General features: G+C 44.7%; 1 long non-coding RNA gene across 1 annotated transcript; it reads left to right on the top strand.

The window, feature by feature from the left end:
* The first annotated feature begins 5801 nt into the window (after positions 1-5801).
* On the top strand, positions 5802-7792 carry LOC120638484. The gene is made up of 2 exons (XR_005660162.1): positions 5802-5892; positions 7613-7792. It is a non-coding gene; the product is annotated as an uncharacterized LOC120638484 (long non-coding RNA).
* Positions 7793-12139: the final 4347 nt, after the last annotated feature.

Raw genomic sequence — 12139 nt, forward strand, 5'->3', positions numbered from 1 at the left:
AGCAGGCAGGGGCTGGGCGGGAGAAGGGGACAATAATGAGGGGGGAAGGGGGAAACACAGAGTGGGGGAGGGGAAATAGCCGCTTCCCTCGGGTCTCTTTCCACCCAGTTCCCACCACGTTCACTTTCTAACTTGGGCCCCCAGTCTTCCAGCTTCCGCTGACAGCGGAAGACAGTGGAAAGAGACATTTCGCCAACCAGTCCTTAGGGAAGATGGAGTTGGGGTTTTAAAATTTAAAAGCGACTTCATAGCAATTTGGGCCTCTAAGACTTCCTCAAAGCCCAGAGAAGCGGCATAGCCTAATGGATAGAGAAGGACCTGGTTCTAATCCCGGCCCCACCCCTTGTCAGGTTTGGGATCTTGGGCTAGTCACTTCGCTTCTCTGGGCCTCAGTTTCCTCTGTAAAAATGGGAATTGGATCCTACTCCTTCCTACCTAGACTGTGAGCCCCATGAGGGACAGGGACTTTGTCCAAACTGATAGCCTTGTAGATATCTCGGGGTTTAGAACGGTGCTTGGCACATAGTAAGTGCTTAACAAATGCCATAATTATTGCATTAAAGAATTCCCCTCCTAGAAAACATTGAGAACAATCAATCAGTGGTAATTGTTGAGTGATTATTGTGCTTAGTACAGAGCTCTGCATATAGTTAAGCGCTCAGTAAATACTATCGAATGTGCAGAACACTATACTAAGTACGCTATAACAGAATTAGCAGACGCATTCCTTGCCGACAGTGAGCTTACAGTCTAGGAGGGGAGACAGACTTTAAAATATATGTGATTTATAATATATAATTTAAAGATAATGGCATATAAGTATACATTAGAGAAGCAGCAAGGCCTAGTGGATAGAACACAAACCTGAGAGTCAGAAGGACCTGGGTTCTAATCCTGACTCCGCCATTTGTCTGCTGTGTGACTTTGGGCAGGTCACTTCCCTTCACTGGTCCTCATTTATTCATTCAATAGTATTTATTGAGTGCTTACTATGTGCAGAGCACTGTACTAAGTGCTTGGAATGTACAAATCGGCAACAGATAGAGACAGTCCCTGCCCGTTGACGGGCTTACAGCCTAATCAATAATTTATCTCATCTGTAAAATGAGGCTTAAGACTGTGAGCCCCACATGGGACATGGACTGTGTCCAACCTGATTAGCTTGCATCTACCCTAGTGCTTAGTTCAATGTCTGGCACGTAGTAAGCACTTAACAAATACCATTAAAAAAAAGTGCTGTGAGGTTGAAGGTAGGGAAAATATCAAACACCCAGAGATCATAGATCCAAGAGCATAGACGATGCAGAAGGGAGAGGGAGTCAAGTAATCCCGGTGTGGGCAGAGATTGTCTCTCTTTATTGCTGAATTGTACTTTCCAGTCGCTTAGTCCAGTGCTCTGCACACAGTAAGCGCTCAATAAATACAACTGACTGAATGAATGAAAAAAGGGCTTTATTAGGGAAGACCTTTTGGAAGAGGTGTGTCTTAAGCAGCATAAGGAAACCCAGATTACAGTCCCAAAGAATCATTGAAATAGCGGGGAGCAGAGAAAGCTGTGTCTTCTCCTGGGACCAACCCGCTCAGTTCAATGAATCAATCAGTGGTATTTATTTAGCGCTTACTGTGTGCAGAGCACTGGACTAAGCGTTTGGGAGAGGACAATAGAACAGAGTGGGTAGACAAGTTCCCTCCCCACAAGGAGTTGACAGTTCTGTCTGCTGCCTGCAAGAGACGCTGGGTCTTTCAAATCGCCCCTCATCCCGCCAAGTGGGAATTGAGGTCATGCTAGAGATAAGGTGGGTGGTTAGTGATGGCATTTGCGAACACCAAACATTGGGACAGACGTGAAGTCACTTGTGTTACGCCGGGCAGGGCCATTTCTGCCCAAACCTAGCGTGAACACAATGATAATAATAATTAAGGTAATTGTTAAGCACTGACTGTGAGCCAGGCACCGTTCTAAGCGCTAGGGTGGAGACAAGTTCATCAGCCTGGACACAGTCCCTGTCCCACGTGGCGCTCACCGTCTCGATCCCCATTTGACAGATGAGGGAACTGATGTCCAGAGACGTGAAGTGACTCGCCCAAGGTCACCCAACAGACAAGTGGCGGAGCCGGGATTTGAACCCTTGACCTTCTGACTCCCAGACCCGTGCTCTACCCACTAGGCCACAGTTCTTCTCCAGGCCCTTCAGGAAGAAAAGTGGGAGCTTTCTGGAAGCTACTGTGGGGTCTGGCCATTTCGCTTAGCCAGAAAGCCCCAAGCCTTCTGTTAATGTTAATGAGATGTACATTGCCTTGATTCTATTTATTTGCTATTGTTTTAATGAGATGTTCATCCCCTTGATTCTATTTATTACTATTGTTCTTGTCTGTCCGTCTCCCCCGATTAGACTGTGCGCCCGTCAAAGGGCAGGGACCGTCTCTATCTGTTACCGATTTGTCCATTCCAAGTGCTTAGTACAGTGCTCTGCACATAGTAAGCGCTCAATAAATACTATTGAATGAATGAATGAATGAAAGCCGGAGTCGCCTGACTTCTTCCTGACGGCTAGAAACCCTTGTGGTTACCACGTTCCCCAAGGATTTGAAGCCAACCCTCCCTGCACACCCAGGGTGCGGAAAGGTGAAAGAGAGCTCACTGGGGTTTGGAGAAAACCCCTTTATAAACACTCTGAGGCAGGGACCACCATGTTTATTCTACTGTAAACGAGTTTTGGATTGGGGTAAACAGCTGGGTTAGCTGGTCTTTATCTAGCACGCAGCTCGATGCTGACGGTCTGTATCCCGTTAGGCAGTCGTCTGTCGAGCCAATGGGCCAAAGAAGCAAATAGAAGCAGCATGGCGTAGTGGATAGAGCACAGGCCTGGGAGTCAGAAGGTCATGGGTTCTAATCCTGGCTCCACCACTTGTCTGCTGTGTGATCTTGGGACTTAACTTCTCTGGGCCCCATCTGTAAAATGAGGATCGAGACTGTGAGCTCCATGTGGGACAGGGACTGTGTCCAACTGGATTTGCTTGTAACCACCCCAGGACTTAGTACGGTGCCTGGCACATAGTAAGCGCTTAACAAATACCATAATTATTATTATTATTGCAAACGAATGTTCCATATATTCACATGTACCTGCATCCAGAGAACTTGTCCACATCCATGGATCGAATGCAAGGGTCCATATTTCAAGTCAGGAGGCGGAATGGCCCAATGGATAGAGCACAGGCTGGGAGTCCGAAGGACCTGGATTCTAATCCCGCTTCCACCACGTGTCTGCTGGGTGACCTTGGGCAAGTCACGTCGCTTGTCTGTGTCTCAGTGACCTCATCTGGAAAATGGGGATTGAAACTATGAGCCCTATGCGGGACAAGTGATTACGTTGTGTCTATCCCAGAGTTTAATACCATGCACATAATAAGTGCTTAACAAATACCATAAAAAGATTGTAATCAATAATAAGAATAATTATGATATTTGTTAAGCTCTTACTATGTGCATTGTACTAAACTCTAGGGTAAGCACATCGTAAGCGCTTAACAAATACCATTAAAAAATCAATAATAATAATTATTATTATTATGGTATTTGTTAAGCGCTTACTATGTGCCAGGCATCGTATGAAGCGCTGGGGTGGACACAAGCAAATTGGGTTGGTCACAGTCCCTGTCCCACATGGGGCTCACAGTCTCAATCTCCATTTTACAGATGAGGTAACTGGGGCTCAGGGAAGTTGTGACTTGCCCAAGGTAACACAGCAGACAAGTGGAAGATTCGGAGTTAGAACCCATGACCTCATGACTCCCAGCCCCGTGCTCTATTCACTGCGCTATGCTGTTTCCCTTAATGATATTTATTGAGCACTTGTTGGGTGCAGAGCACTGTACTAAGCACTTGGGGAGAACAATAAAATAGAGTCGGTGACATGACCTCTGCCCACAATCAGATCCATCCGCATATAAGGCAAGATCTGTATCCCTCGGTCTGAGCCCTCCCTCCTCAAATCCGCCAAACAATCACACTTACGACCTTCAAAGCCTTACTGAGAGCTCACTTCCTCCAGGAGGCCTTCCCAGACTGCACCCCCTTTTCCTCTGCTCCCCCTCCCCTCAAAACGCCCCGACTCCCTCCCTCTGCTCTACCCCCCACCCCCACAGAACTTGTGTATATATGTACATATTTATAATTATAATTCTATACATTTGTATTAATGATGTGTATATATCTATAATTCTATTTATTTATAATGATGCTACTGATGCCTGTTTACCTGTTCTGATGTTTGTCTACTCCCTTCTAGACAGTGAGCCCGCTGTGGGTAGGGATTGTCTCTACCTGTTGCCGATTTGTACATTCCAAGCGCTTAGTACAGTCCTCTGCACATAGTAAGCGCTCAATAAATGCTATTGAATGAATGAATGAATGCTCTGCACACAGTAAATAAATAAATTTTATTTCAATAAATACGATTGAATGAATGAATGAAAGAAAATCCATAGGTCCATAAAACGAGACTGAGAAAAGGGGGGAAAAGAAAGCAAATGCATATGAAACTAAAACTGGACATACTGTTTTTTGGATTCGCTCAAACTGTATGAATTTTGATTTTTCCAGCCAAGCTTGCATACTTTTGACTTGGGAAAGCATGAAGCTCTAATGAACTGTTGAAACCAGGAAGGCCAGAAATGCTTTAAAATTCTTGTTCAGCCAAAAGACTCTGTCCAACATCTGAGTGTTAAAAGATCCTTTCAGAGTGCCATGTCGATAAACTCTACTAATAGATGAGGAACATAAGGAGGAAATTGTCCTTGGAAACTTATCGGATTTAAGAATGAAGAGAAAACAGGGTAGCCTCGTGGAAAGAGCATGGGCCTGAGATTAAGACGATCTCGATTCTAATCCCCGTCCTGTCCCTGGCCCGCCGAGGGACCTTGGGCATGTCGCTTCACTTCCTCTGAGCCTCAATTTCCTCATCTGTAAAATGGGGATTAAATCCTACTCCTTCCTACTTAAACAGTGAGCCTCATGTGGGTCAGGGACTGCATCCAACCTGATTACCGTGTATCTATCCCAGTGCTTACTACAGTATTATTTGCTTGCCACATAATAAGCACTTAATAAATACTATAACTTAAAAGAAATAAAAATTTAACTATACCAGGACCAAGTCCATTTAAGTTTAATTGGATGGGAAATATTGTAAAAAACGTTTTGGAAATCTTATGGTTTTATTTCCAAAGGCTACTGCAGTCACCCACGCCTGTGGATTATAGATTTATTTAGACCTCACCCTCCCATATCGATTTTTAAATTTTGGATGTACTCTAGGAGATTTTTACGAAGGGACAATCAGTCTTTTTCAGTCCACAAAGTACAGTCCAAGCCAATCTAGTTTGGAAGTGAGCACTCAATAAATACTGTAACTATTTGCCAGACGCTGCCCTAAGCGGTGGAGTCGATACAAGTTAAACAGGATGGACATATTCTCTGAACCACATGGGCTCACGATCTAATCAATCAATCAGTGGTATTTATTGAGCACTTAATGGGTGCAGAGCACTGCATTAAACACTAGGGAAAATGCAAAATAAGAGAGTTGTAGACATGTTCCCTGCACAGAGTGAGTTTAGATTAGACTGTGAGCTCATTGTGGGAAGAGAATGTGACTGTTGTTATATTGTCCACTCCCAAGAGCTTAGTACTAGCGCTTTGCAAACAGTAAGCACCCAATAAATACGATTGAATGAATGAGTTTACAGGCCAGAGAGAGAGGGAAAGCATGTTTTCTTATCCTCCTTTTACAGGTGAGGAAACTGAGGCTCAGAGAGGTTAAGCGGCTTGGCCAAGAACACGCAGCAGGGCAGTGGCAGAGCTATTACTAGAACCCGTCTTGATTCCTGGTAAGTTGCAGGTATTTATTAAACACTTAATCACTTGATTAATCAGTGGTATTTACTGAGCTCTTACTGTGGGCTGAGCACTGTACGAAGTGTTTGGGAGAGTTTGGTATAACATGTTCCCTGCCTATAACGAGCTTACAGTCCAGAGGAATGTAGTAACAATCCAAGAAGTAGGAGGAGGAGGAGGAAGAGAGGAGGAAGAGGAAGAGGAGGGGGAGGAGGAGGATCTAGTGAACTCCCATTTGGTGCAGGGCACTGTAATAAGCGTTTGGGAAATGCGAAATAAAGTGATATTACCCTACCCTGGAGAAACTTACACTCTAAAGGAAGAGCTAACAATCTAATGCTCATATCATTGTCCTCTTTGTGACTTTTGAATTCTATTTCTTTCTTTTTATGGTATTTGTTAAGTACTTATTACATGCCAGACACTGTACTAAGCACTGGGGTAGGTAAAAGGTTGGACACAGTCCCTGTCCCACATGGGGCTCACAGTCTTCACCCCCATTTTACAGATGAGGTAATTGAGGAACAGAGAAGTGAAGCGACTTGCCCAAGGTCCCACAGTAGACAAGTGGACGAGTGATGATTAGAACCCAGGTCCTCTGACTCCCAGGCCCATGCTCTATCCACTTCTGAGCCTCCATTTCCTCACCTGTAAAATGGGGATTAAATCCTATTCATTCATTCATTCAATCATATTTATTGAGCACTTACTGTGTGCAGAGCACTGTACTAAGCACTTGGAATGTAGAAATTCCCTCCTATTTAGTTTGTGAGCCCCATGTGGAACAGGGACGGTGTCCAACCTGATAAAACTTGTATCTCCCCAGTGTTTAGAACAGTGTTTGACACAAAGTAGGGGCTCAAAGACACGTTATATAGAAAAAAACAAAAAACAAAAAACTAACGCTCTGTTGTATTGTACTCTTCCAAATGCTTAGTACAGTGCTCTGCATACAGTAAGCACTCAATAAATACAACTGATTGATTGACTGTTTTCACTTGGCCCCGTGGTGGAGGTACTCGTCCATTCAACTGTTTATATCTTCATCACCCTATTTATTTTGTTTAATGAGATGTACATCACCCTGATTCTATTTATTTGCTATTGTTTTAATGAGATGTTCTTCCCCTTGATTCTATTTATTGCCACTGTTCTTGTCTGCCCGTCTCCCCCCATTAGACTGTAAGCCCGTCAAAGGGCAGGGACTGTCTCTATCTGTTGCCGATTTGTACATTCCAAGCGCTTAGTACAGTGCTCTGCACATAGTAAGCGCTCAATAAATACTATTGAATGAATGAATGGAGATCTGCTTAGGAGAAGGAATACTGAGGACAAATAACAGGAGGGAAGGCAGCATGGCTTAAAGGATAGAGCCCAGGCCTGGGAGTCAGAAGGACCAGGTTCTAATCCCAGCTCCGCTATTTGTAATATAGTAATAATGATGATAAGGTTCACTGTACAAAGCACTGTGCCACTTGTCTGCTCTGTGATCCTGGGCAAGACACTTCACTTTCCTGGGCCTCAGTTCCCTCATCTGTAAAATGGGGATTAAGACTGTGAATCCCATGTGAGACAGGGACTGTGTCCAACCAGATTAGCTTGTGTCTAACCCAGCGCTTAGTACAGTGTCTGGCACACAGTAAGCGATTAGCAAATGCCATGAAAAAATGTAGTCATGTTGCAGGATCTTTGACTCTTGATTCATTTTTTCAGGGGAAACTGCGGAAGCTCCTGAACCGATTAAGACCGGATTGGACAAAGAGTGAGAAATTCTGCTGAAGCATTCAGAGGTCTCTCAAGTCTAAGGGCTGTATGATCTAATGAAGCCTTTTCTCCTGTGATTTCTGGGATGAGATGACTAACTCGTTTTAACGAGGCTGGCTTAGAGGTTTATTTTCTTTTCAGCGGAATTTGTTAACTGCTCTTTATGAGCCAGGCCCTGTACTGAGCACTGGGGTGGATACAAGATAATCGGGTTGGACCCAGGCCCTGTCCCACATGGGGCTCACAGTTTTAATCCTCATTTTACAGGTAAAGTAACTGAGACCTAGAGAAGTTAAGTGACTTGCCCAGGGTCACACAGCAGACAAGTGGCAGAGTTCTTAATAGAGTGAACCTTATCATTATTTTTATTACCATTACTATATAACCTACTAGCTACCATTCCTGTCTCCTTGGCAGATGGTTGGTGATCCCAAAAATCTGATATGTTCTTCTCACACCTTAAAAAGACTAAAAACTCTGTTGAATTGTACTCCCCCAAGCTCCTAGTACAGTGCTCTACATGCCTAGAACAGTGTTCTGCACCCAGTAAGAGCTCAATAAATACAATTGATTGATTAATTGAGAGCGCAGAGGAGTACCAAAATACTGCATCGCATCTCAAAAATTAAAAGAAGCACGAGGCTCAGGAAAGAACCCAGACCGAGCAAAGAGTGCGAGATGGGGTGGCTCCAAGATTACGCAGAAGCCCTAATGGTTTTATAGAGAGCGACCTGGTTCTAGAGAAGAACACGGTCTTAGGTCGAATGACTCTAGAAAAATCTGGAAAACCTTACCAGAGATAGAACTATTTCACTCGAAATTCCAGTGCTAAATTGGAATGTGTCAGCCCACAGCCGGTACTTCCGTCTTGCCTCCGGGTTCACCCCTCTCACCCACATCTCCTAGGGTCGGAAACCACCGCCAGGACCACTAAGGTCACTGGAATGGTGAACTTGTAGCTCCAGGGACCCAGAGGCGTTTCTCATTTGGCTCTGTAAGGAAGCTGTATGTCCCCATGTGGCTGAGAGAGGGCTAATTTTCAGGACTGAGGTAATGTTTCCCTCAGAATCCGACTCCCCAAACGACCCCCCGGGAGCCCCGGACCATTAGTCATTGCCGTTTCGGATTTATTGAGCACCCACCGCTGTCGAAACGGAGATTTCTGCGAGGTTTCTACGAACAGATGTGAGAGACCAAAGCGTGATGCCAACCGCTCATTACAAAAATGGGATTATTTTCCTGGAAATGGCTGAATGGCTCTGGTTTTATGTTGTGTGTGGTGGCCTAGCGATGCGTTTTTATGATTCTTTTCCTTTGTGAGTTTAGGTGCCTGAGGAATGATAATTCCCTAGAATTCTCTGGAATACTGGACCTGTCATTTCTTTGCATAAATGAGTGCAGTGTCAGCCTCAGGCCTAGAAATTGGGGGAAGAGCATTTTGCTAATCATCATCATCATCAAAGCTGTATTTATTGAGCACTTCCTTTGTGCAGACCACTGTACTAAGAGCTTGGAAGAGTATAATACAACAATATCTTGTTGTGGGCAGGGAATGTAGCTGTTTGTTATTATACTGTACTCACCCAAGTGCTTAGTAGAGTGCTCTGCATACAGTAAGCACTCAATAAATATGATTGAATGAATGAATGTTGGTGGACATGTTCCCTGCCCACAACGGGCTTACTGTCTGGAGGGAAAGACAGAGTTTAATAAAAATAATGTCTTGTCTTGTTTTATGCCATTGAGTCACCTCCAACCCATAATGACACCGTGGACACATCTCTCCCAGAACGCCCCACCTCCATCTGCAATGGTTCCCATAGTGGATCAATAAGAGTTTTCTTAGGAAAAATCCGAAAGTGGTTGACCATCGCCTCCTTCCGCGCAGTAAACTTGAATCTCCGCACTCGACTCTCTCCCGGGCCGCTGTTGCCCAGCACAGGTGAGCTTTGACTTGTAACAGATGGCCTGCCACTCGCCAGTCACTGACCAAGCTGGGAATGGAATGGGAAGGCTTCTTCTTGACCCTCCCTCCTGTAATCGAGACTGGTAGAGGACTGGAAACTCTCAAGGTGTGACCCTGAGAGGGTGATAAATAATGTATAATATATGATTTAAATATATCTACAAAAGTGCTCTGGGGCTGAGGATGGGGCGAATACCAAATATCCAAAAGTCACAGATCACAGTGCATAGACAATGCAGAGGGAGAAGGAGCCAGGGACAACTGCTTCCCTCTTCTCTTCCCTTTCTTCCCTCCCTTCCCCACCTCCCCTCTACCCCTTTTTTATGGCATTCGTTAAGTGCTTACTATGTGCCAGACACTGTACTTAAGCATTAAGGTAGATATAAGCTAATGAGGTTAGACACAGTCCCTGTCCCATATGGGGCTCGCAGTTTTAATCCCCATTTAATAGATGTGGCAACTGAGGCTCAGAGAATTTAAACGAGTTGCCCAAGGTCACCCAACAGGCAAATGGCAGAGGTAGAATTAGAACCTAAGTTCTTCTGACTCCAGGCCATGCCAGGAGAGTACCTGCGTGAACTGTAAGCAGAGATGTTGGATGGAACCAATCAGTGGAATTTATTGAGCGCTGACTGTGTGCAGAGCACTGTACTAAGAACTTGGGAAAATGCAGTATAACAGAGTTGGTAGAGTTGCTCATCTCTGCTGTGTTATATTGTACTCTCCCAAGCGTTTAGTACAGTGCTCTGCAAACAGTAAGCTCTCAATAAATACTACTGATTAATTGATCGATTGATTATCACAGTGGTCTAGTACACAGTTGTCACTTAGTTTACCCTATTGATTGATATTTCTAACAGTAATAATAATAATGGTACTCGTTAAGCGCTTACTGTATACCGAGCATTGTTCTAAAATCTGGGGTAGATACAAGTTAATCAGGTTGGACACAGTCCCTGTCCCACATGGGGCCCATATTCTTATCCCCACTTTACAGACGAGGTCACTGAGGCACAGAGAAATGAAAGGACTTGCCCAAGGTCACACCGCAGACATGTGGCAGAGCCACAGTTAGAACCCACATCCTTTTGACTCCCAGGCCCGGGCTTTATCCACTAAGCCACGGGAGACCACTAGATTTTTCTCTTTCTGGAATGTGCCCCAAGATTTGGAGTTTAGTTTCCTGCTCTGCAATCATCAACTTGACCCTTCCCTTGAAGGAAGTTTCTGAAGAGTAAAAGCTTCTGGGTTCCATTTACCTCCCAGAATCTTGTGTGATCCCTCTAGACTGCAAGCTCATCGTGGGCAGGGATCGTGCGGAGAAGCAGCATGGCTTAGCGGCAAGAGCCCAGGCTCGGGAGACAGAGGACTTGGGTTCTAATCCCGCTCCATCACTTGTCTGCTGAGTGACCCTGGGCAAGCCGCTTAACTTTTCTGTGCCTCAGTTACCTCATCTGTGAAATGGGGATAAACACTGCGAGCCCCATTTGGGACAACCCGATTGCTTTCAATCCTCCCCAGCGCTTAGAACAGTGCTTGGCATATAGTATGCCCTTAACAAATACCATAAAGATCATTATTAATTACCAACTCTTGCATTCCACTCTCCCAAGTACAGTGCTCTGCACCCTTTAAGCGCTCAGTAAATGCCACCGGTGGTTGGAAAACTTGGACTCTGGAAGACACTTCTCCCGGAAGCAAAAACTGGACAAGGGAAAAATCTGGGGAGAAATGCAGGAACTGCAGGCCAGGGTTAGGTGGCAGCTACTAGACGCTGATTATAGGTGGAAGCTACTAGACGCTGATTATTCCCGCCATCTAGTGGCTCCGGGGAAAACGTCTCGCACAGTGTGATCAGAGGCAAGGAGGAGCCCTGGTTTCATGTACCGAATAAAATTCCGACAGAGGAACACAGTATTTTTTCTTTTCTCCACCTAGGAAAAAAAAAACCCTGCTCTTTTTTTTTCCACAGCAAAATTCTGATTTTCCACAAATGCTTTAATCAGTTTGGAGTATTTGTTTAAATGTTTAGTGCGTCCTTGACAGTTTTAAGCTTCAAGCGAACTTTAAAGCGGCTTTTCCTGTTAACGTAACTTGTAACAGACTGGAGGTGCCAAAACTCAGGCAACCATCCCAGGTGGGTTTGCAATTGAGAGACCTAAGCCACGGTCTCTGCTGGCATTAAATTTCTCTCACTCTTCGGTTCCCACTGGGGTGCTTGTTGATGCCCGGTGCCTGGAATATCACCCCGGACGTTGTGTGAATTAGGCCTGCATTGTTCGTGATAATGCCCACTCTTAATTCTAATTACAGCAAGTCATGGAAAGGTTCAACCGTTTCATTAGTTGACTGAGAACAACAAAGTCTAAAGTTTCATTGGAATCAGATGGAAGGCTTGTGTTCCAAGGTCAGCTGGAAACTAATAGGAATAATTTAAGCCACAATAGTCCAACTTAGGCTAAGCCATACTAATCATCTTGAAGATCATGCTGGGATGATTCTGAGAAATA

The sequence above is a fragment of the Ornithorhynchus anatinus genome, chromosome 7 (genome assembly GCF_004115215.2).
Source record: "Ornithorhynchus anatinus isolate Pmale09 chromosome 7, mOrnAna1.pri.v4, whole genome shotgun sequence".
In the NCBI taxonomy this organism is placed as follows: Eukaryota; Metazoa; Chordata; class Mammalia; order Monotremata; family Ornithorhynchidae; genus Ornithorhynchus; species Ornithorhynchus anatinus.